Source organism: Falco rusticolus, chromosome 2, assembly GCF_015220075.1.
Source record: "Falco rusticolus isolate bFalRus1 chromosome 2, bFalRus1.pri, whole genome shotgun sequence".
In the NCBI taxonomy this organism is placed as follows: domain Eukaryota; kingdom Metazoa; phylum Chordata; class Aves; order Falconiformes; family Falconidae; genus Falco; species Falco rusticolus.
In genome coordinates this window covers 66,377,175-66,402,424 of record NC_051188.1, presented here as the reverse complement: position 1 = coordinate 66,402,424, position 25,250 = coordinate 66,377,175, and positions in this window count along the sequence as shown.

Below are 25,250 nucleotides of genomic sequence, written 5' to 3'. Positions count from 1 at the left end.
GTGATGGTTGCAGAAAATATTCAGCACCGCCACCACAGGTGCTGGTGCTCTACAGCACTGATCTTGCACTGACTTCTTAACTGCACCTGGAAGAGAAGGACAAACTGGGATGAGTTTCTTCCACCCGTGTCTTCTGCCATGCAGCCTGTATCCCGTTGATTTGGACTGTCAAGCAGTGCTAAATGGTTTGGACCTGATCTTCCATCTTGATGCTCCATGTCAACACAAGTCCATTGATGCTGAGACGCAAAAGAAGAGATTGTATCCTATGCCTTCAGTCTGCTTTGTGTACTAAGGACTCATTTTTGATTTTTTTTTTCAGGGGGAATTCAAAAGCTTTATTTCTATTTACTTCCCCTGTAGGTTGTAATTAGGGTGATCAATGTGCTTAGACAAAAAAAAAAAAAAAAAAAAAAAAGCAAGGAGATAACTGCATTATCTTTCTTTGACTAGGGAGTTTCCATTCTGTTTGAATTCATGTACTGAAGATTATTGTGATATAATTAATGTGGTTTTTGAGTCTCAACAGAGTTTTTCAAGTACCTTTTCAAATGAAAATTGATCAAGACTAGCAACAGGAATAAAAAGTTTGATTGTGAAAAGTTTTTAGTCTTCTAGGGATACTGAGGTGTTATATATTGCCTCTGTTGGAAATTGACTGAGGACCCAAAGGCTTGTTGGGTTCTGGGGTGAATGCTACTTCAGCTGAGAACCTTAGAAAGAGACCCTAGACTGGATTGTTGTTTGTTGTTTTTTTTTTTTTTAAATGGAATGTCAGTAAATAATGATGTAGTTAGGCTTTTTCCTTTGAATTCAAACACACAAAAATTCTTGCCAGTAGTTAAGTGATTTTACATTAACAGTTTCACTTGTAGGAAAAATACAGACAATTTTACTAGTTAAGTATTCCAACTAGACAAAAAGTGAGAGTACAGACAATAATTTCCCTAAATTCTTTGTCCTGTCGCATCCACTGTAGGCTGCAACACTTTTATCTTTACTATTGCTGCCGATCATTTGATATTTGGCCCAGAGGCATGCCAAGCTTAGTGCCTCTCTTTGAAGCCTGTAAAGAGAAGACTGCCATATCATATTTTGCTGGAGCTGAGTACACACCCTTCCCAACAAATAGGACCGATGTGTACCATTCAGATGGTCCTGAGAATTGCCCAGACATAATGAGATTTGTCCCCTTGTCCATGTGTGCCTTCTCCTCATGCAATGTTTGCCTACTCCTGTGATGTGCAGCCTGCGTTAACTAGCTGCATTCACTGAACTGTAACAGCTGCCTGATATGGTGTTCGGATACACAGATGAGAAGCCTGACCAAAGGGCATCCTGCTTTGGTGAGCAGAGCCACTTCTGGGGAAAGAATCCTTCGCTGGGGGCACTTGGATATTTCCAGGGACTTGAAATTACATCAGAAACCCATATAAGACCACTTCTTCCTGGCTTTTACTGTGTTCTTGCCATGCTTTTCACCTGGTATGTTGTTTGGTTTGTTTGGGGTTTTTTTCCTAATTTTTTCCACGGCTCTCTGTCTTCTCTTCCATTCCCTCCTCAGGTATAGTAGGTCAATCATGGGGAATTAAAGCTAGGCATTACTGAATTCTAATTTCAGTTTTAAAATGGTGATTTGGAGAAAAAAATCAGTCTGAGTTACTTCCAGCAGTATGTAATGCTTTGCTGAGGCTCTGTGGGTGTAGTTGCACTGCCAGGCAGACGAGTAGCTTACCTGTGTTAATGGAGTCTTGACTTTGCGTCTGACTGTTGCTGCCATTATCATACATATAGCCTATAGGTTCAGGCTCCACTATGAGACTTGACAGTGGGATTCCTGGGGAAAAAATGTGTCCGTTTTCCTCCTAATCCTTCCCACCTGAATCAACATCTGGCCCTGCTGGAGAAAAAATACCAGTGAAGAATCCACAGCAGGGAGGTACTGCAGACAGCATCTGGGACATCCTTGAACAGTAAAGCAGTCCCTTCAAATGTAGGGACAGCTGGACACATGGATCACCATGAGCCTAAGTACTGTCTTCCTGAAAAAAAGCCGTGTCTGGGCTAGTAAAGATCTCTTAGTTAGGTATGCTGTCATCAAACAATAGTATTCACATACTCAGCTTCTACACACACTGTCATTTGCAAAGGAAAATGTGGGAGGGAGGGTGTGGAAATACAAACTTCTTAAGACTGTGAGGTAGATAGTGCTCTTTACCTTTTTTCTTTGTAGATTCAAATGATCTCCTGGCTCCTTTATGAGGGTTCACAGCCTTGCTGAGCTGTAAAGGCCCCTAGGACTATTCTTTTGTATATTGGCTATAATGACTTTTCTGTAGCCTCAAGCTGTGGAGAGCAGAGCAGGTTTCGGTGAACCAAGTGGTGTTTGGGAGGTCAGCCTAAAGGCTGGTGGTGGCCCATTCAGATGCCCCTTAACCAGGGCTCACTAAAACACTGAAGTGGGTAGGTAGCCTAAGAGTGACCTAGGCAGGTGGGATGCATGCACCAGTCAGCAGAAAGTGTGTATCATCTCCATTTGCAGACAGGACATCAATGCCCTAGCAGGCCAGCCATCTTAATGCTCTCTCAGTGCAATCAGCCATGATGCCTCATAGGCTCCCACATGCTCTATCAGGGCCTGCAGAACCATGGAGTGATGTCTCTCTGTGTTAACTGTTATAAACACCTGAAGAAGCTCAGCTATTTTCAGAGTATACCATTGACAGCAGAGACAGCTGTGTCAGGGAGCTTCATGTGACTTTTCTAGCTGCCAGTGTCCCCCATCTCACACTGAATCCTCAGTGAGGTGTGAGCCAGGTATGTTGAGGGAGCTGAAAACTGGCTATGTTCTAGGGCTCCAAAGTGGGAGTCCTTTGGGAGGTATAATCCTACTGCAGGAATGTCACCGGCTTTCTGGTACATGGCCCAACTTCATTTCAAAGTTTTATACATGTTCACAGCTGTTTGAGATCTGGAAGACAATGTGGTCCTATCATTGGATATGGTAACACCCCAAAACTACTTTTCAAGAGAGGATAAGCTGAAGTAAATCAAAGCATAATCAGGCCATCATTATTAAATTAATATTTAGCCTCTCAGATGATATATCTACAGCTTCTGCCACTCCCTCTGTCTTTCAGCCCTCCAGAGAGGGAAGGTTATAGTTTTTGATGTAATAGAATCAATTCAGGTGCATCACCAAACTAGAGAAGTTTTTTGTTTACCCATGAAGCGAGGACAACACTGTGAAACATGGCAAAACATCAAAAGGAGATTTCTATTGTGATCATTGGCCATCAGAACATGGGCATCATCAGACTAATCTCTTTGCAACCTGTCCCCTCAACGTTTCAGCAGCCCATCTGGAAGCCTTCTTGGTATACATACCCTTAAGGGCCTTATGAGGAGTCTTCATTCTCTTTTACAGGTAACATCAGACATTTTGGTCTTCATTTCCAAATTAAAATGAAAACCAGTATTTGAGCAACTTAGTGCTCCAAAGCCTTTTCTGCTTAATCCTGATACCAATAATTTGGGGGTGATTAATAAATTGTTTCAGCAGTTCTCAGAAAACAACATAGATAGCAGCATGTGGATGAGCCTGTATGACCATCATCTCCCTTCATAGTTAATAAAAGAGAAATAGGCTCTTTTGGCTTATGATTCAACTGATCTTTTCCAGCTGTCCACTTAGGAGGAGATAGCTTGTGTCCTGTAAGTGTTTCTGCTGAGAAGGCACAAAATCTAGGTGCCTGTCTCAGACTATAATGCAGTTATTGTAGACGTCCATGGAGAAGAGTGATGAATGACAAAAGATTAGGACTCTGATAAGTTTCTGCAGGACATGCTCTTGTGGAGAGCATGTCTCTCCTGGAAAAAGTAATGGACTCACATAAACCTGCTTCTTTTTTTCCATCAACCCCTACATAATGAATCTGTTCCAAAGACAGTAGATTAGATTTCTGTGTGTTTGCCTTTTGTAATCAGTTTCTTACATACACATTCTGTGTTGGATGAAAACTTCCACTCAATTTCTGAGATTTGGCATGCTTCTTGGCTTCTTACACCTAAACCATGCCCTTCTCCTGAACTTGGATCCTATCTATCCCAACACAAAGAGAACCCCAGGCACATTCATGCAACTGAAAGAATTATATCCATTTATCTTATTACATCCATCAAACTCGTAAACCAACAAGTCTATTGCTTGTCTTTCCTACTGACAACCTCAACACCCTCAAACGGTTCTCCTTTCGCCTATCACTTGTTGTATTTTTCCTTCATGCTGTCCCTTTCAGCTAGGCTCCAAACCATCACAGTATTGCAGCTGTTCCCCAACAACAACAATATTAGTGTGGTCCATTGTCCTAATATATACCTGACACATATGTTTGATCCATCACAAAGACACATCTTACCCATCCCATCCCATTTATAAAGATGTAGCTTCCTAGCCTGACCCCTGTCTTTTCACCCAGATTTTTGGCCGTGACTGAGATCGAGAGAAATGAAATTCCAGCCTGGACATTCTAAGTTTGATTACGTAAGGAATATGATTTCTTTTAGCCAGAATATCCCTGAGAGGGTACATGGCTTTGGGGTATCAAGGGCCACACATGTATCAGTAGATACAATGTTATTTAGTAGCAGGGGAGGCTCAGTGAACATCCTTTTCAGCACAGAATGAAGCATGCCTCATTTAAAACACCCTCATTTAAAAAACAGTTAAGGTAGCTGAGTCAGTTTTGATTAATTCTTCTCATTTCCTCCTTTTCTTCTTGTCAGTTTACCCAAGACTGAATACATCCATTTCTGTCTTTCCATATCTTAGAGTTACTGCTTTCTACTGCCAACCCCCTCCCCACCTGATGTATTTCAGTGGGAAAAGGCAACATAATCTTTCTTTGATGTGGAAATTGTTCTCATTTATTGATTAACTGAATAGAAAAGAACATGAAGCCCACATATGCCCAGTGTCTGACAATCTGTTATTATTTCAGTCCCAGAAAACAGAAATTATCTTAGATATAATTGTACCAATTACCTTCTCTCCCTCTAAGTTACACCAGAAAAAGTCCCCTCAGATAAAACCTGATGCAGGTCTGGGAAGAGATTTTCACCCCCATTAGGCACTGCACTACTGTGGCGGGCAGCGTGTAACATGTAACTATCGTGCTCTAGTGCTGCAAGGAATGATTCACACAGCAGAAGTAACTTGTGCTTAGCTATCAACAAATGGGTGACATACCAGTGATCCTACAGGGAGTTTTTATGCCTCCTGTAGGTATTTGAATGAGTCTGCCTGTGACAGAGGGTTATGCCAAGTCACTGCTCCCAGAAGTTCTTTCACATTTCTGTATTTAAAATTCAGTCACCCAAGTGCCAAAAGCACACTGGGAAAAGGAATTGTGATTCCTCCCACCACCTGTAGGCTAAAGAGTTAGATTGTGTCTTCCCCAGGTCATCGTGCCCTGACTATGGTCCAGTCCTGGTTTTGCGATGGCTACGACACACTCAGAAGGTGTGAGCACAGTGCCCATCTCCTTGGGCTCAGAATGGTGATGTGCTGGGCATGTGCTCCTGACCACTGTACAAAAGGTAGTTGCTAAACTGACCTGAGACAACTGCCTTGTCCACAAAGCAAGGTATTCTGGGGCATGTGATTCAGGCTAACTACAGTGTGTACATCAGGACAAGCCAATGTGCCAACTGGACCAGCAAGGAGATAGTGACTGATGTGCGACTCCTCAATGGCACGTAAGACTAGGGGAGATCACGCACAGTCTACTCAGGCTTAGAGACAAACTGTGTTAGAACAGTAATTTTTAAGCCAAATTTAGCTCAGCTGTATACACCACTTTTAAAGCATGAAGTAATTCCCTGCGTACCATGGCTGTTATGTTGCACCCTACTTCCCTCATATTCTGCTTACCAGCTAAAGTACATAGAGCATAGAAACCTGCCCTCTTACATGAAGAATAAGACTGCATTTCCAATCTCTGGTTAGGATTTTGTTCCAGTGCTCAGGTACCTTTGCTTTCAAGAAACTGTGTCTTATTTCCAGTGTGAATTTGTCTGCCTTTCACTCCCAACACTGATTCTTGCTAAGTCTTTTCTCTGCTGTACAAAAGACCCCTTTGGTATTTTCTCCCCATGAGGGTACTTATATATCATAATCAAATCACCTCTCTGTCTTCTTTTTGATAAACTAAACAGATAAAGCTCTTTAAGTCTGTTATGTTCCCAGAAAAAGCATGTTTTCTGAGCACCTGTCACTCCCATGTGGCACTCTCACATCTAAACAGGACAGTTCATGCATAAAGCTGAGAAAGCAGCATCTTCAGAATACTCTGGGCAATCATTTGCGCTTCTCTGCTCTGTCTTCTCTTAAAAACAGACAGATAAGTAAGCAGATACTATAAACTAAAAGGTATTTCAAATTCCCTGTGTCTTCTGGCAGGCAGAAGGTAATCTACTGCTTTGGTGTGGGTGTTTTTTAAATTGTCTTACATCTTTAACAGTCATTTCTACTTAAATGCAATAAAAGTAAATTTTTTCAAATTCTGATCTGCATCCATCCTGCTTTTATTTGTAACACACTGTTGATGCAATGGCAGAAGATGAGGCTTTCCATTTAATCCACACAGTTCACTTCAGCATACTTTGCAAGAATTTGACAGGCTGTCTCCTGAAACCAGAACCCTTAAAAGAGAGCCAAGATTAGGTCACTTAAGAGCTTCTGCCATTTCAGGACCTTTTCCAGGTTTCTCTTTCTACTGGTGTATGTGTGTGTCATATTTGGGTTTTTGTTTTGGTTTGGATTTTGTCCTTCCTTTAATATATCAGTCAGCACATTTTGGTGGGTTAAGGCTCCTCTTACTTTATGCCTACATTTCCAACATCTGTTTTGGGTTGGTCTCAAATTCCTCTATTCGATATCTTCCAGTTCTATACCTCAGAGCATAATGAATTGTGGTTTACCCTTTTCCCTAGATAATACAAACTGATTGCTACTGGTGGTAAATGATAGTGATACCTTCTGTAAAGCTCCACCACCAGTCCCAGTTAAAAGAGAAATTAATTTAAACTGAGTAAAATCTAACACAAATATGAATTTGCAGCCAGCTTCATTTCTTAATTCTACTTCCAACTTTCTGACAGACCATTTATTTTGGTAATATTTAGTCAAAGAGTTGCAATTAAACTGCTCAGACACTAAGACAGTGAAAAAATGTAACACCTATCAGGAGTCAAGAAGAAAGTTAAACAAAATGATTCTTGGTAAAGTTCATCTGAATGCAAAAGAAAACCTGGAGTATAACTCAATGACATGGTAAGCCTATGCTGTAGGTTGGGTTTGTATGCCATGTCCGCATGGTTAAATACTCAAACCTGACCTAGAATTCCCTCTACCCCAGTTTTCTGGTCATCAAAAGTTCTCAGAAACTGAAAATATTGCCAAGACAATAAAAAGAAAGCATATTCTCTCATTTTTGTTCTATAAGGGTAACAACAGTTGGTCTGTTTTATCATTTTTTCCATCAGTGACAATAAAAACTTCTTTTATTGTTTTTCATCTCATTCTGGGCACAAAGGTCCCCATTGGGGAGCCAAATAATAAAATCTTCCATCCTTGCTCAGAGGCTCACTTGGAAATGGCTGGGCAAGATTCCCTGGATGTGGCTTAACATTAAAAAGCTGTAGATAACCACTTTGAATTTGAAAATACTAGTCACATCATCCATAGATAGATATCATTCATTATCCTATTTGAATCTTCATCCTGCAGAGGCATATGTTTCTGTAGATTACAGGAAAAGAAAGTGCTCCTGTCTGGTTTATTAAAATGGTTGGGGTTTCACTGGGGTTTTTCATAGCTGGGATAACCATCTGAACTCCCTTTCCATGATGCATGGGAGTCATAAGGACGTCTCTGAGGATTGACCAGTGGCAGCGAAAAGCATTGTGTCAGTGGTGTGTTACTGCAGAGTTTTTAAATGAGCAACATTTTCTGGTTAAAAATAGATGCAAACATCCTGTCCTCTTTCCTGTGCTCTAGATGTAAAAGAGCCACTTAATTAAGCTAATTAGGTTAATTAAATCCCTAGGCCATGAGAGCGCTCTCAGTTCAGTTCCTTGGGAAACTGCAAGGTAACTGAAATGGGTTATCATGGTCACTTTTTGGCATAATGCTGTGGAGAAGCCAGGGCAGTGGAAAAATCTCCCAGGACAGCATCTCACATGAATTAGACTGGATTTCAAGAACTCCCCTGTAACCTTCAGGCAGGGTTGTTTTGTACTCATGCTTTTTTCTTGTTGTGTTTTCACATTAATGCCATTTCTGTTACTGCTTTGCTTTGATTTCTGTCACAGCTTTTATTGTATGATGATTGCTCTTTCGAGAAACCTGATTGGCATGAAGGTCTGAAGCTATTGGAGCACTTATAAAAGGCCACATGCTATTAGGCAAACAAAAGGCTACAGCAAAATATGCCTGAGCTCCAGGAAGAAGTTTGCTGCTACTTCACTCTGAGCTTGGGCAAATGACTTTACTTTCTCCTCCCCACTTTCATGTATGCTGCTTAGAGCCCTTGGCTTCCCGGATTACGTTACTCCATACAGCTTCTGTAAATGAAGTGGAGTTTGTAGAAAAAGGAACTGCATGCAGATCCACAATTACATTACTTCAGCAGCACAGCTTGATGTATTCAGCAAATAAAATATAGTCTTCACTGGTGGTAGAAGACAAGACTTAGCTTCCACCAGAACGCTTTAATTTGCCCTAATGTTCTTTTGCCTTGGTCTTCCTAGTGATCAGTAGACTAGCCTCCAAGGATCCATGCTGTGCTGAAAGGAAGCATACAGAGTTCAAAGCACTTCAGCCTTAATGCAAAGCCCTCATTAAGAAACATGAAATGCAGTATTTGATATTGTAAAGTTATGGGTAATGAAAAAAGTGAATGCAATAACTATGAAAAACACCACAGATGAAAAAAACTTGTCGTTCCAATTGTCCAAATGTAAATGCCACTTTAGTGCCTCCAAGAAAGATCCCAAATTGTGGTGAAAAAATACTGGGCTGGCACTTTCTTCTTGGGTACAAAAGGCAGAAGGGCCAGGATGGATACTTAAGGTCAGATTTTGTTGTGTTTGTACCGACAGGGTTGCATCATAGTCTCTATTCAGTCTTACAGATTTACCTGGGAAAACTTCAGGAATGGAAGGCAACTGATAGAAGAGAAGTAGAGTTTATTAGCAAGGTCTGATTGAAACCACAAACAAACAAACGTGCAAGAATTGACTTGTGACACTTGTAGAAGGCATGGTAGCTCGTTTTCATCTTGCCTATTGTCCTTTGCCAGCTGGAGGCTTCAATAGAACATTTAAGGTGCTGCAACCTGATTCATTTCAGTATCATACTTAATCTCTTGGTAAAGTATTTACGCTAATTTAATGAAGCATAGAAAAGACAGGCAATGATAAATATGAACCTTTGTCAAGTGGGTCTTGGATGTGTAAATTTCCCCTAAAATGTTCATCAATAGTAACTGCCCTTAGTTATCCCTCTGGTAATAGTACCCTTGTGTCTGATGAGCTATTGTGGCAAATGCAATCATTTAGCTTCATTTCATCTTCCTGGAAACAGTCTCTTTGAATTTAACTCGCTGAAGAAGCACTCCAAAGATTTTTATCATCCCCAAAATATACACATTAGCCGCATGGCTTCATATAACTGCTTTAACTTGGCAAAATTAGAAAATGTGTTCCCAGGACTATACGGTGACCTATATCTGTTTCATTTGAGACTATTTTTTTTAAGCTTGGATATTTTTCATTAAAAAAAACAACAGAAACATAGGACTATGCATGGATTGTTGTCAATGAATTTGGTTTTTGTTTGTTTTCCCTTTTTTAAGCAAATCTGCAAATCCACAAATCTCTCTCATTAAACTAACAGAATTAACACGTATATACAGAAAGGGCACAGCATGAGTTAAGGGAAGGTTTTACATCATTTCTCCAGATATCAAAAAATTCAATTCAGCTGCAATGAAACACTGTTAAACCTCAGGTCATTTGAATGTTGAAACAAAATATTCCCTTTAGAAATTTCACAGCTATTAGCCTTGAGTTACCAGTGATGAATGTTTCTGGAGCTGTAAAATTTCTTCAGACCCAAGAGCACATTTTACCCCAGTTTACTGTGGTCTTTCTGTCTCCTTGAAGAGGGGTCATCATTACTGATTAGCTGTGTTAATGCAGTGCAGTGCAATAACTACATATGCCAGTGTCCACTTTGCTCAGATTAGAATTTGAAAAATATTGTTCTTTCATAATGCTGGATCCTGAACGGAAATACTTGTGAGACTAGCCCCTGATGAAAATAGGCTTTCAAAAGTGAATAACAGCCTGGCCTCCTCTATTCTGCTTCAGCTTTCAACATGTTCATGATATGGATGAACATACTGGGTGCATGGATGTGTTTCTCTCCTTTTGATCACAGAATGCTAATCATTTTTTATGTCACTAGGATTACATTAAACCTTCTAGCTGGGTTCACACAATAGATTAATTCCTTTACACGTTGTCATAGACATTATTAACTGGCTGGAGGAATGTCCTTTTCCCTCTTAGAAATATGTTCTAGTTTGAGCACAGGATTAGCTTATTTCTCATGATGTGTTATTAAGATGTCTGTGTTCTGATGACTTACAGGTCTGCTTTTCTGCTTGCTCTGTCCCATCTTCCATGTCCTGTAGGTCTTCCTACTCTCACCCTTTCTGGCTATTTAGACCATCTCCGACCTCAGATGTTTTTTTCCTCTACAGCATTTAGCAGACTACTTCCCAACCTGTTAGCTAAAAATCACATCCACTTCCCCTCCTCCCAAGCACATCAGCCGCACTCTTCCTCTGGAAAACTTAACTTCTGGTAGCTCTTTATCCTTTATGTCCAAGTTGTTCAACTGAATACACTGAGTGACAAAAAAAGACCACTCTGCCATTCCTTACCTAAGTGCTTCTAATTCCCAACATGTCTCATCTGCAATCTCTGTTGCAAGCACTGGAGTAAAGTGATGTCCATGTGTCTTCCTTAGCACCCTGAATCATAATGAAAAATGAAAATATTAACAGAACAGGAACTTTTCCAACTATAATTGATTTCCATTACAATATTTACATGACCAAACCACAGGATGTGGTGCAAGCTTACTTTAAAATTATGACAAAGGCAGAATAGTGACATAAGCACAGATCAACAAGTGCATTGCTAAGAACATCTGACACCTCTTCTTCAGGAACTAACACTTTGTGGAAGATAATGCAGTGGATCTCCATACATAATGGCTAGTATTTTCATATCCATATAGACATACATTAGATGCACACAGACAACAGCCCAGGTATCAGACATTTTTATGTGGAAAGGTAAATCTAGGCGGGTTCTCTGATTTATTTATTATTTTTTTTCTGTTACCTAACAATGGCAGCATTGTGGTTGCAATATGACATTACTCAAACACAGCGAATAAATGAACATGAAGAAACCATTGCAGGTCTCATCTGGCAAACAGAAGGAGCCTGGAAAAGCTTAATACATTATTCAGTAGCAAGTAGTGGAATCATATAGCTAGCAGATGTAAAAGATTCATTGTACAAGATACTCAGCTCCTCAACTGAGTATATGGCATGCTCTTGAAACTCATTAAAAACATTAGTATGCAAAAAATGGTGATAAAAATCTAAACAAAACTGTACTTAAACTTGATTTGGGATTATACCTTTCCACACAGATTTTATTTTCTTGTTTGTTTTAGAAGCACTTAAATACTTTAGGTACATTAATTTAGATTTATTAAGATATTTAATTCATAAAAGAGAAATACTTTATAACTGAGACTATATTTCTTCCAGAATAATAAAACAGAAAAACAAACAAACAAAAATTTACAAAATATAGTCTGCTACAGTGAAAAATTGCTAAAGTGAGATTATTTAATTACAGAGATTAAGATACATTTCTTAAATCACAATGGAATACGCAGGCTTTAAATTTGCTTATGGAGCCATGCATAGCCAAAAGTATATATGGTCAAATTTGCACCTACCGATTGTTTAGCTAGCCCTCTGATCATCCAGCTTCTATGGACAAAAGCATGCATCTTGCTCTAATTCACTAGCTGTATAATTGTTCCTTTGAAAATTTGGCCAAGTAGCCATCAAATCATATTTTTCAGGCCTTAAATAATTCACATTTACCAACTGTTATCTCATTAACAATTGAAAAACATTTATTAAATGCAAATTATATTGTAACTTGTACTCAAAAATTTAGTTTAATTTTGATAGTTGGGAAAGTTTGGTGCCTAACAAGTAGCCAGGGAGTGCAGAGGTATTTCAGAGAGAAGCTTCACCTCTCCAAGCCACCTGGAGCCACTTCTGGCTGGCGAGCTGGAGCTCCAAAGAGCCACCCCAACAGTTGTCTCAGCTCCCTGTGGGCACACAGTCACAAAGTCCTTTGATTTTACATCGCTAAGTTATAAAGGCATCTCCATGGGACCCCTCAGCAGGATCCTTTGCTTTCCAGGCTGAGCCCTGTCACTAAGCATCACAGAGAGCTGTCACAGCCCCAAAGACTGATCCTATTTCTTCTGAATTTCATTTGTTCCTTGGGTCTTCTCCTTTCCCCAGACAGCCAGATGTCAGGAGCAGATATTTCCAGACTGAGGAAGGAGGAGGATTTGACTGCATGGGGCACCAGTTCACATCTCCACACTAGGCTGAGGTAGGATGGAGGAGGTAATAGACATGATGATCACCAGAAAGTATCTACAGGAACTTTGTAGCCTACTGAATAAGGCACACCACTGGCAGAGGGCAAATCTCTCTTCTTTTTCCAAGTTATTTCTAGGTTTTATTGAGTATCCTGATCAATATACAGGACATGACAACCCAGGGAGCCAGAAACAGACCTTCTAAAATGAAAGATCTCTCTAGCTCCTAGGAAAGAGAAAGAGCAGATATTCAGATCAGTTCAGGAAGCCATTACCTAAACTGACAATGTCATTTCTGTTGATGAAGGCAATAATCATTGGCCTGTAAGCTCCCCTTCTCAGGCACTTGCTTCTCTGAAGCTAGTACCAAGCCTGTCTCCAGTCTGCAGGCTCTAATTTCCTTTGTCCTGTAGGACCACCTGGTGTCTTCAACACTGTTACACCCAACATTGGAAACTAATGGCAGAGCAAGGACTTGGGCTATGGACTGTTAATTTTGCATCTCTTCTACCTGTGTAAGTAAATGTTGAGAAGTTATTCTCAATTTGTATTTTCCTTTAAAATCTGCTTCTCTTCATTTATACCTGACAAAGGTCTCACTTGCCCAAAAGCTGGTGTAATTTTTCCAACAATACTTAGCTGGCCTAAGGACAGACATTACCTCATTTAAAAAAAACAATCTTGCCCTGTTGTTCTCTGCCTTTGTATCACCACAGTAAAATACTGCTGTATCTAAACTAGTAGCTACAGGTTCCCTTTACAGGTGATGTAAGTTAAGATCGAAATTCAGATGACCTAGTTTACACAAGGACTTTAGCCCTCTAGTAAGGGTACTTTCCCTCCATTAGCTATAAAGGAGGACTGTAGTGACTAGCTGTGATAGTAGACTAGTCTACTTTTGGTCAGTTGAATCCCCAAACTACTCTATAGATTTGTATAAATTTTAAGTATCTAGCAAAATTGCTATACTAAATCTTTTAGCAACTCCTCTTTAGCAATAAGTGAGGTGTTAAGTCATATTCTCTTTTGCCTATCCCTGGTTAAGCACATTGCTGCTAATTTTCAGCTATCTGCTACTATTTAATTTAGAACTCTACAGAGTGCTCTGTATTGTTATGAGAACAGTCATTTAGCAACATGTGAGGTAGCAGACAAGTACTGATGAATCTGAGAAGTAAATGTTGTCCAGGAGTATGTAAGAAACGAAGGAATGGGAAGTATTGCTTATAAAAGGAAAGCTGAGAAGTAGAGATAATACAGAGCAAAAGCAGTGCATAACAACGCAGAGAATAAGTGTATTTCGAAGTGATCATTCTTACAGTAACATGAGCATACTGCTTACAAGGGGACCTCATCTTGATATTGCCAGTCCTAAGGTAGCAAGGGGTTTTGAAGTGCCTGGTTTCACTTCATCCTTAACCTACAGAAGAAGGTTCACACAAGGAAAGTTAACTCTTGTGCCACAATCCAGTCTCCTCTTTGTACTTTCCAGTACTCCCCAGCGCTCTGCTGAGCAAGTTCAGTGAACTAAGTGAATTTTTTGAGAGAGTTTCCTGCTGGATTAGCACATGTGAATGGCTCTGTAAAGGACCAGACAGGACCAGAAGCAATAGGGCAAGAAGAGAAACAGTAGAGCTAATAGTTAAATAGATGGAGGTCACACAGCAACCTAAGTCAAACTCAGCTTCCACTCAAAAGGGTGTTTCTGCCCTATCCCATTTCCAGTCACACATTGCCGGTACTTCACCTATGTGAACATGAGTTATATGCTGCAGGGCTAAAGACTAACTCAACAACAGCAGCAAATAATTATTTTCCAGTCAGCTCAGCATCCTGCTGGGGATTGGCTTGGAAGACATCAGAACGCTTGCAACATTTCTCCCTCTACTGTTGATGTTAAGAGCTAAGAAGGTTGGCAAGATGAGGTTACGACAGACTCAAAATTCTTATCTACAGTGGTGAGAGCAGCCCTGTCAGCAGCAACACAGATTTAGACTCCAACCATGAAAAAGACCAACATTAGGGTCAGAAGAACCAGAGATCAAGTTTAGGACTATAGTCATTGAAATGAACTGTTGACCCAGATCAAGGCCCTGGCTCAGACACAAAAGCAGTCTGAACCCCAGGTTGCTGCAAGAGAAAGTCTTCAGATTCTGCTGCCAACTTGTGCACAGTGAAGGTACGAGTGTGCATGAGTCACCTATTGAGAATAACTCTCTAAAACAGATTTTGCACTTAATCTATAATAACCCGCCTGTTAGAGTATGAATCAACAGAACAGCTGGTTTGCATTTCAATCATTTGTTCCATCTTTCAGTTTTAGCTTAACAACCTGCATGTACATCACCCTCTGACCTCCAGCCACAGGGAGGCAAATCACTAACTAGTGTCAACTGCATGCTGGAATTTAATTTCCATGTGAAATTCAGATACTCCTATACTTGTTTTTATTCCATGTTGGGATATAAAGTCATTCATTACTCATGACATTAACATGAAAACACCAAAATTTTACTTTGAAACTACTAAAATGATTCTTTGTTTCAAATTAAATTTCTCAGAGTTGCTGCATCAAATGCTCTTTCGCAGTATTGTCAAGCCAATGACGAATGACTCATGACTTACAAAATCTGAACTTCATGCAGTTTAGCTTACAAAGAGCCCAAGGGAGGATGCGATAACAATTTTCAAAGATGGAAAATGTTACTGAAAGGGCAAAGAAGAACCAGTGCTTTATGACCATAGTAGGCAAGACAAGACATAAGGGACTAAAACAGCAGGAAGACTGAAGTAATGTCATAGAAACATGTCCCATTTCTAGGAATGGGTTAAAAATTAACTGAGCTGTTTGGGGAAGCTTGAGGTTCTTTAAGAACATAGGAGATTAACACCTGCCAGTAAGTATCATTGATGTGCCTTATGGCAGAACGACTGCAGTAGCAGTCTCTTCCGGATGTATGAATTTGTTCAGCACTGAACTGAACCCATCTGAGCTGCTTGGTGCCAGGAGGCAGTTAGTGCCCTGTGACAGTGGCACTCTGGACAGGGTTCCTGATCGCCTAGCAGTGACATCCCCACGATGGAAATCCACCGACTGAAGCACTGTGGTAGGCAACAAAGAGAGGTGCAATGCATCCTAAGTGGCATAATTTAATGAAATTGTCATCTCTATTCAAAACCAAACACCTCAGACTGAGTTCACACCCAGTTTGGTCTATGTCATGCATCACTTTGAAAATCTAGCTTTTCAGCCTAAGGTATTAGTAGTTGAACTTTTTTTTTCTTTTCTTTTCTTTTTTTTTTTTTTTTCTCTGCTACAAGGTTCAAAAGTTAAACCATTTACTTTTGAATTTACCAATATCCCACAATGACATCAATGAATGCTGATGCTGAGAGACATGCGTTGTTCTAGCAGAAAGGCAGATAGCAACGCACAGGCTGCTACAATGCAAGGACACACTCTGCTCCCAGTGCTAGTCCTGGAAGCATTCAGTTTCTGAAAGCCATTGAGAGACTGTTTTGGGAGGTGAATGGTAGTGCAGTCTTGCTTAAAGAAGTCTTTCCAACTGAGAGATTATGTCCTTCTTGTGAAAGATCGTGCATTGCTCTGCCAACATATACTTTCAGGAATAAGCTGAGAATCATAGCAAAAGAGAGCTGATCGCAGCCTCTTGTCTCTGCAGAGGCGTCAATGCAGTTCAAGAACTTGAGTAGCCTGGCTTCTCCTGCTATTCCCAAGGGAAGGGCACGTAGCTACAGCAACAGGTATATAAAAGAGCAGAAAACACCGTCATTACTTTATGCTTTCAGGGTGAAGAGTTTTCCAGATTTGTTACCCAACAGATCAGCTGGTCTGCCAATTTAACTGATGCAACATAGCAATTGCTATTACCATTTTGCGTTGGCATGTCAGTGTGATGGATCTGGGCTATGTGTTGCCTTTGGGTTTCTCTGGGAGAGAGAGGTGAAAGCCTTCTGCTGCTGGGAATGCTGTGGGTGGGGGAAAGATGAAAAAGAAGATGAAAAAGCCTACACTTGTTATTTCTATGACTGTGAGGCTGGGGTAAAGAAGTATGTCCTTCTGGTTCCCATCACTTAAGTTTAGCTAGCTGATAGAAATTAACGGATTTCTACCACTTTCTGCTCTCCTTTCCCTTGGAATAGACCCCTGACTAACTCTCACTTCCACATATATCATCTTTGAAGGAAGAAGCTTTTCTTTGAAAGGAGATGCATTTCTCTGCTGCAGTTTGAGGTAGGAAAGTCAAATGGAGCAAGACTGTCATTTTTTTGAGCTGCAAGGCTTCTGAGAAGTGTGCTTGTATTGACAGGTAGGACTATTCTTCTTCAGAAGATGCATGTAAGAAGTTTATGGTGCACTTTTGCAGCATACTTTTCATTTATTTTTTTTTTCTGCACCACCCTTTCCTTAGCTACCAGTAACATTGTTGTTTGTGGTGGTGCATGTCCAGCTCCACTAAAATTAGGGAGAATATATTTATTATTTTCCTTCACTGTCTCTGGCTCTGTAGGCACGCTCCCCTCTTCCTTCAGCATTCTCTATGTCTATAATAAGATTTTTCTCATTACAATACAGAAGCACTGAACTTAATTGAGGGTTATGTGTGGTTTTTTCAGTGACTAATTCCTAAAAGCCTACTAGTAGTAAAAGTGGCCCTCATTATACTAACATGAGTGTTGTAGGTAGGAGAATCTATTTCCATTTGGGAAAGACAGGTCTAAATCCAGAAACTCATGGGAGCTTTCCAATATAAAAAGTTGTGTGCAGAGAGAAAAGGGAAGTTGATTCCTTAGCTAAAAGTGTCCAGGAAATATGCCAAAATCTGTTGCCTTATCTGTTGACACTTTCAGAAAGACCATTGATCTAGAAGACTGTTTCCTTTCCCTGAAGCAGTGTTGCTTTTCAGCAGACTGACTATCAGTGTGGTTCTCTGTCAAAGAATCCCCAGGATTACCCTCAGAAATATTTCTAAAGAGGCAGACCCCTTATGGGGCAACCAGATTTAATGACGTGTCATGTTTGCAAGAATAGGCATGTAGTTCCAGTTTCGTTCCTCTTTCCTCTTTTTTTTCTATTCTGTGACTTTCTCAGTGGCACAAGTAATACAAATACATAAAACCAAAGATACCTGGATTATAATTACAGCTGTTTCAAAAAAGATAAAAATCACCTGGGTTTGTACACTATTACAAACATTTTGCACAAATCCCATGCCAAAATATTAATCCTATTTGCCCATTCTTGAAATCCCACGAACTGCATAGAGAGGAACAAAAAGATCCACTAATAAGATACATTCCACTTACTGATAGAGTATATTGTTTTATTTTGGACAAAATTGTAAGTGAAGGTGGTGCTTATGAAAATAAAGTATTACCAATACTAGCTCAAGCCAGGCATAGTGCCAGACATTTGTGGAAGAGCTATAGGGGAAGCTTGCTTAAGTGCCTAATAGCCTGATTTCCAAAACCCTATTTCAGTCCTGGTTCTCTCTTGATCAAAGAGAGCCTAGTTAATGAGTTATGATCACATTTATGGTGATCTGGTGACACAAATGAATAAGGATTAGGATAAGGCCACCAAAATCAGAGCCAGATATCAGAAGGGATTTTAACAATTCTTAAATTCCTATTGAACTCTAAAGAAAATGATTAGGAAATTAAACATGGTGTCACTGATCTCAACAAATAAATACCATCAGAGTGTCTTCTTTCTTTCCTCAGCTGGAAATCACATGGCACTGACTGAAAGCTATGAAAAATGCTCTTCTTCTCGCAGCATCTGGCTTCTTGGCAGCCTTGACTGGCTGGTTTCATTGGCTATTTCTGCATTGCCTGCAAGTCTCTCCACTGTTGTTTGGCTGTTTGGTTTACTTTGTACTCTTGGAAACTGTTTTATTTGATTTCATTTGAATTCTAAGACATTCTGGACTTTAATTTTATTGAAAAAATCATGCAGTACATGAATCTCTTATCCTTGACTGCCAAGCTTCCTTTAGAATGGAAGAGAAGGACTGTTAAAGCATGAATGTGAGGTGCTTTAAGGCAGAATTGCAGAGTAAAGAGGATAGGTAAAGATGTAAAACATCTTGCACTTCATCATCATGTGATGTGTGATTTTGAGCTTATTCCTCTATGGCTCTTTAACCATCTTGGTCTAATTCACCTATTCAGAAAAAAATTATCAATGAAGTGGTCACTAAGGTAGGGCCTGTCTTTTACCATACCTTCTGACAGCACAAAGCATTTCCCACACAATCGTAGCACAGCTGCTGAGAACCATTTTCCTTGAAAATATTAAAAGACTTTATTCTTTTTATTAGAATTTTATGTCTTTGTAATATCTTCCTAAGCAGTATGAACTAACAGTCCTATTTAGATTCAGAGTGAAAAGAATTACTTCATGTTTCTTAGCAAATTAAAAAAAAACTCTTTTGTCCAAAAAGAAAAACATTGTTCTACAGTTAATTTGCTGTACTAGGTTTCTGTGGCAAAGTTTTGTGGGGGGGCTACGGGGGTGGCTTCCGTGAGAAGCTGCCAGAAGCTTCCCCCATGTCCATGGAGCCGATGCCAGCTGGCCCTGAGATGGACCCTCTGCTGGCCAAGGCCCAGCCCATCAGCAACGGTGGTAGAGCCTCTGGGATAACGTGTTTAAAAAGGGGAAAAACAGCAACTGCGGCCAGAGGAGCGAGGAGGTGTGAGCGCAGCACCCTGCAGCCCCCCGGCCGGGCAGGAGGGGCAGGGGCGGCTCCAGGCGCCCAGCAGAGATGCCCCGGCAGCCCCTGGCGAAGCCCCCGCTGGGGCAGGCCGTGCCGCCGGCCCATGGCGGCGAACGGGGGAGCAGATCCCCCCCCGCAGCCCGCGGGGGACCCCAGGCCGGGGCAGGGGGTGCCCGAGGGAGGCTGCGACCCGCGGGCAGCCCGGCCGGAGCGGCTCCTGGCAGGGCCTGTGGCCCCGCGGGGGGGAGCCCGGGCCGGGGCGGGTTCGGGGCCTGTGACCCCGCGGGGGGCCCGGGCTGGAGCCGGCTGGGCCTGAAGGGCGGCACCGCGGGGGGGCCCGGCCGGGGCGGTGCGTGAAGAGCTGCAGCCCGGGGGAAGGGCCCCCGCGGGGGAAGGTCGCGGAGGAGCCGCTCCCGGGGGAGGGACCCCGGGCTGGAGCAGGGCAGAGTGTGGGGAGCCTCCCCCGGGGGGCAGGAGCGGCAGGGACCGCCTGAGGGACCCCCCAGCCCCAGCACCGTCCGGCCCGCGGGGGGGGGGAGGGTGGAAAGAAATTGGAAATGAAGTTGATACCGGGAAGAAGAGACGGGTAGGGAGAAGGTGTTTAAGGTTTTGTTTTATTTCTCATTATCCTACTCTGATTTGACTGGTAATAAATTAAATTAACTTTTCCCCAAGTTGAGTCTGTTTTGCCCATGACAGTAACAGCTGAGTGATCTCCCTGCCCTTACCCGAGCCCATGAGCCTTTCATTATTCTTTCTCTCCCCTGTCCAGTTGAGGAGAACAGTGACAGAGCAGCTTTGGTGGGCACCTGACATCCAGCCAGGGTCAACCCACCACATTTGCCAGTCCTCTGATTTACTCTGAGGCTTTTGACCTGTTCTATGGTGAACAATAATCAAGTTAAAACCAAATGTTTGAGCACAGGCATCAAACTCTCGTATTTGGGCACCTAAAGCTGGAATGACTTTTAAAGATTCTAAACCTATGTCATCGATAAAAGAAAGATCAAAATCTTCAGTAAAGAAGTCAGTTAAGTGTACTTGTACAGCAAACACAGAGTACTTGTAGGCACTATGGTGCAAAATACCAATCTTATTTTTCATTTCATATGGAATGTTGTGATTGGAATTGGCCAGATTTAAGCATTGAAAAAATGTGTCTTTCCCTCTATCCTGACACTTCGGAGCAACTAATGTTGTGTGTGCCTGCATACACATACATAAAATTTCTCAGTCAATAGAAACTGTCTAACATTCTTGTGTCTGTCATGATATTGCATTCCCAAACAAGGTCATATTGCCTTTCCAAATTTGAAACATGATCACCTTAACCCGATAGCTACTGAGAAGTCAGTGAGATTCTGGTGGCTTTTGGTATCACTGTTGAATGGTGAGAAGCTGTGAAACTTAAGAGCTTCATCACCATGGGGCAAAATCCATTTCAGCCCAGGCTGTCCCAGAACAAGGTCTGTCTTGCACCATGGTTACCAAAGCACCAGGTTCTGGTGCCAGCTGACTGTCTGGACTGTCTGATGTCAGGGTTACTAACCTCTGCACATGTAATCTATGCAATTAATTATGCTTGGAGGTCTCCACTCCAAAGAGCAAGACTGCAGGAGTCAAGAAGTCTACACTGCCTCAGACATTGCAAAGCCCTAGCTTCCCAAACCAGAGGATGCTGTGGGCTTCAGAATTTGGAAACTGTTGTCCTTGAGTGGTAGAATCAATGAAGCCCTCATTTCATGTTGTGTCCTGCACACCTACAGCACCATCACTACAAGGAAGTTTCCCACATCCTGCCTGCCACAAGAAGTCTCCACCAGAACCCCTCACCCCTCCACCCTCCCACAGGTTCCACTTTTACTGCCTTATTTCCCCTTTAGCTATAAAACAAACACCATGTGTCGTGACCAGTTTGCTGCTGTCTGGACAACAGGACTAAAGGAGCTCACCACTTTAAAGCTCATGGTGGAACACTTCCCTCTGTGACACATATATTTTAGGACTCTCACTCCTTCATAGAACCACTTTCCATGAAGCGTATCAGATTTAACTATCTTTGAGACATCTTAGTGAAAGGCAATTGAAATTATGCCAGGAGATTTGAAAGGTATTAGGAGAGGATAAGCAGACACATGGATGGAGAAAAAGATTGCCTAAGCCTTGTTTCTTAAGAAAATTAGGCTAAAAAATTAGGCTCTTTAATTTAGCAGAAGGAAGTTATTTTAATGTCAATAACTACTTTAGAGAAACTTGGCAAACCCTGAAATGTCCATGCAGACTTACCTTCATGTGATAGTGTTTGGAGTCGTGACTACTGTCTATGCAAGGATTTATCTCACTGTGTGTAAAAGTTGCCATGGCAATAGCAAACTGCAAACAATCATATAAATAATAAATAAAAGATTTTATGAGCATACATTAAAGCTGCAGTTCTTGTATAGACTTTTGCTAGGCAAATTGAAGAAAAGGGTCACACAAAGTTTTTCTTGGTGCACATACTTATTTGCCTTGCTCAAGGAAGCAAAACATTTGCTTTAGGAGGTGAATACTAAAAATAATTAATCCAGAAGACAAACACTGGCCAAACCCCAGCTGGAGGGATAATAAATTTCATGTTTCTTAAAGCCAGAGGTCAGAGGCACAGGCTCTGAGCCTCTCCCAACACCATGATGCAAATTAAAAGCTGCCTTAACAAGACCCCTGGGATGCCACCTGTACAGACAAATTCCCAGCAGGTGCAGAAACACCAGATAGCTGCTTTAATGTCCTTCTTTACACCCCAGACAGAGGCTGTGACCAGAGAAAAGGTGCATAACTAATGTATCTATCTGGTCTCCTTGCATCTTTGGCTATCTTAATCCAGCACTTGCTGGCTAGAGCTAGTATAAATTAACCTCCCTACCCTTTTCTGGTCTTTCTCCAAGTACATACCTCCGCTCTTACAAGAGGGAATCTGAGTAATCATCCATATATATTTCACATGTTGTCAGGCCCGTGTCCTGTAGTGATTCTCCCATGTAGAGCACTGGTTGAACACGTGCAGAGTTGTCTACACAAAGCACTGGGTAATTAATTGGGTGTTGAATTTTTTCATCAGAACGTACTGAAGTCTCTTTGTTTGAACTATGGGGTTTTTCTGTGTAGGAGTGCTCCTTAAAACTGAGAAATAGAATTAGTGTTTTGGCAGGAGGAGCAGGGGTCAAACTGTTGTTCATCACTTTAAAAACTAGTCAGGAAGAAAACGTGCATATATTTATTGGATGGGTTCTTCGGTGATGACTGCTATCTTCAGCACTATCAGTGAATCAGGAGACATTATTTACACATACAGCCTGGTTGGCTAAAGTTTTTCTATATTACCCTCAGTATTTTGGGTTAATGAAGAGTTAAACATGATGCTTGATTCATCAGTTCTACGTTTCAGGCAGTTTTGAACCATGCTTTTCCTAATTGTTTCTTTAGGCCTATTTAGAATTACTATACAGCCTGTTACATTAAATAGGTGGATCATATTTGTGTGTGTACATGTATGTATATTTCTACATATACTTATATTCTATATATCTGTAATATCTATATAGAAAATATATATAATGCACAGTTAATAGAAATAAAGAAAGGTTAATCCAGCCAGGCCTGCTTCTGAACTTCAAGTCATTTGGATGAAAATATCTTCTGCTAATGTTTCACGGCTTTTCAGACTCCTCTGACTAGAAATAAAAATCCACTTTTCAACATGCTTTTAAGGTGTAAAGAGCTGCTTTTTTTGGTCTAAAGCTAGAGTTCAGAGCCAGGATTTTCATAAGCATTGTCCTGAAACCAGCTCCCACTTCTAAGCCAGGAGGCCAACAGCTTAAATATCTCCATAAACCAAAGTTGGCTGTCTGTCACATAAGCAAATCTCAAATTCTTTAGTGCAGGAAGCCTAAATCCAGCGATGTGTCTAGTTTGAACACATGGGTAATCTCACTGACCTTATATTATTAGTCTAAACAAAGATATGATGGTCCTTCCAAAAATGAGCAGGAGACCAGTCCAGACTATGAATCATTGCTGCAATAGTCCTAGTGAGAAAATGTTAGATTAATTGCTTTTTTAGTTCAGGCTTTTGAATTACGGACTTTAGGTGATAAAACAAGACAAAAAATTATAGCTGGCAATAGTAAATTCTGTATTTTATGTATATCTGGTTAAATATAACATCTGAAGCTCTGTTCTTTTAGGTGCGCAGCACACAAAAGTGGGAACCCTTTTAAGTTCAACATCTTTTAATCTCTTGTTGTGGATGAGTCTCAAAATGTTCCACCAATGATGGGTCTAATTCTGTTGGCTAAGTTTGTTTTGCTGTGTCATATAATAGTAAAAGACCCCCTGAATCAACATGATCCAGGTGTCCTGAAACCAAAAGACATCAAAACCCACATAGCAGTCTTCAGCCCTTCATTACAATGACTGGGATTTCACAAAATAACTGCCTGCATGAAGAGAGAACTTAAATTTCAGAAATATAGGCATTTCTGGAGTGAAAATGACCAGATGATCCTAGGAAGTGGACCATGCACGACATTACAGAAGGAAAGAAACATAAATCAAAGGTCCTGATGGTATAATGGGGGAAACAAATCTTTCCTGTGTCCAGTCACACATCTGTTTTAACCCTGAATGCATAAGCAAGACCCCACTGGCCATAAGACAGTTTACTATCACTAAGAGTAGATGCCCATGAAATGTCCCTTTGCTAGCTGTGGCTGGTTTTCAGTCCTCCAAAGGAAGTAAAACACCATATTCTTCCCCACTCTTCCTCAAAGCCAAGTTATGTATCTGCAGTAAAAAACCAAACAACTTCTTCCTGTCCCCTGCAGGTGGTCAAGAATCCTAAAATATAGCATCAGTTAAAAGCACTAACAGTATGTGGAATAAGCTTCCATGACCAAGTCTCTTCAGCCATCACTTGCACCTATCAACAAATTCAGCACTGGACTCTTAACACAGGCTTGAATTTTGGGCTCCAGGATTACTCTCACCTTGTCTTAGAAATACTGTCAGCAAGCTACCAACTTTTATCATGAAGCCATTTCAGATTTTGGCCCCCTTCTCTTCTAAGCAGAAGCCTGTCCCAGAACTGTGCTCCTTCAACATTTAGAAACTTTCTTCATCTTTGCCTGTCCTTCCTCAGCCAGGGTCTGCTAGATTCACAGGGAAGCCCAGCACGGTGATCGGTGTGCAGCAAGCCACAAAGCAGACATAGTAAGTCTTGACTGAATAGTGATTTGAGTATATTTGTACCATTCTGGACTGGCTTTGTGGGAGGTTACTGCAGCAGGTGAAACTGTAGCATGCTGTTTCCCCAGCTAAGTCTGCTGGGCTGGCCTGGCCTGGCTCACCACTGGGGCCACAATACATAGCAAAACTTCTGCAGATTCTAGCAGTACATTCCCTAAAACACCACATTGAGGGCAGAAACATGTAAACTTCAGCATGAAAAGCCATGGATTTTTTTTTAGCATAAAAATTGTTTCCAGATCCTTTGGTTTATTCCAGCTGCTTTAACCTCTGCTGAAATACTGTTGTGCAAGCAGAGGTCATACCCTCTGCTCACGGACAGCTCGCTTCCCTCCAGAGAAAGAAAAAGTGTGCATGCAACATGTAAGAAGGAAAACGTAACATAATGTGGAGTCCAGAGTAGCTTGAATTTCAGCAAATCCACTAGGAAAACAGCTTAAATACAATAC